We start from the raw sequence: 1581 nt of genomic DNA on the forward strand, positions 1-1581 counted from the left end.
TATGTAATATGATTTTCGAAAGAAAATAATAGTATCGAGAAATTTTATTACGCCTCCGCGTAAAATGGAAATGATGAGTTAATGGCGGTTTATTTTCGGTGTTCTATTGAAAAAAGCCAAAAAGCCAAAAGATACGAAGTGATATAACCACTTAAGAAAGCTTTGACTAAAGTTCCAAGCACAGAATCTGTGCTGCGAAGTAAAGCGGATTTTCCCACCTTGAAGTGCTCCCCTGTTATATCTTTATAAATGGAACCACTCGAGAGTGAGTGGGGAAACGACAGCTTTTATCGCTCATAAGATTTAAAATATATGATGATACCAAACACTCTTTTAAGAATTAATATTACTTATCTACGTTTGGATATAATTTGAATAAATAGAAAAATTTTCATATGGAGAAAATTACAAGATATTTGTATTAAAAATACAGACTGAATACGTTTCTAAAGCGATATTTAAAATTGAATATAATTATTTATAATTATTTATAAAAAAAAATGTTATTATTGTATTTTTAGAATTAAAATTTTGAAAATTGTATACCATGCTATGATATAGAGAATTCAATTCATTATGTCGTTGATAAGGTAGGAATTTGGTATACAATTAATAAGACAGGAACTTGATATATAGTTGATAATGTAGAAATTCAATATACAGTTGATAAAGAAGTTTATTTTATGAGCAAATATCATTGATCATTAGTAAATAACAAATTTGATAATAAAATAGACAGAATTTAATAATTTATCTTTACAATTATTTTATTTTATATAAAATTATAAAATAATAAAACAAAAGTTAATAATCGACAATTGTTAACTAATTATTTTATTTGATATTATTAGCAAATAAATTATCATGAGAGAATATAACGTTTAATTTCTAAAATATCGACTTTACAAAAAAATTGAAGTGCTTCTTATATTTTCTAATATATTATAATTTAAAAAATACTTAATCTTATTACTATTTCAACAATTAAAAATGTAAAAAGAAATCTAAATTTTAAAATATTTAATAGAATCACAATAGATAAATTTTGCTTATACATATTCTTATGTATGAAACAAATGACTGAAATAATTTGATATTAATTTTGAGTAAACTTATTTTCTTCTTTTTAGTTCCTAAAATTATAAAACAATTATAACACATTTTACTTTTTTTACTTTTTTTTTTTTTTTGAATTTAATTTTATATACACGTAATTATATTATAATGTACTAGATGGCATAAGAAACACTCTAATCTTTTTTGAGGTTAGTATTTCGGAATATGTGATACAAAATCTCATAAGATGTCACGTCTGTTCTATTTCTCGTTTGTGACAATATCATTCATTTTTTGCACAATCGGTATTTCCGGACACGAAATCTACAAATCTCTTCTGAATGTGAATATGTGAAAATTGTAAAATATATATTAAAATATATATATTTAAAATATTTAAAAAAAGTTAAGAACAGTAACAATATCAAACATTTTACTTCTATTAAACTTTTCACTATTTGCTCATAGAATTTGAACTACTAAAAAGTTTTATTTGAAATATTGGATAAAAAATAAGGATAATAA

Source organism: Apis florea, unplaced genomic scaffold (assembly GCF_048593485.1).
Source record: "Apis florea isolate Af1SG1 unplaced genomic scaffold, ASM4859348v1 contig_3158_pilon, whole genome shotgun sequence".
NCBI classification, from domain to species: Eukaryota; Metazoa; Arthropoda; class Insecta; order Hymenoptera; family Apidae; genus Apis; species Apis florea.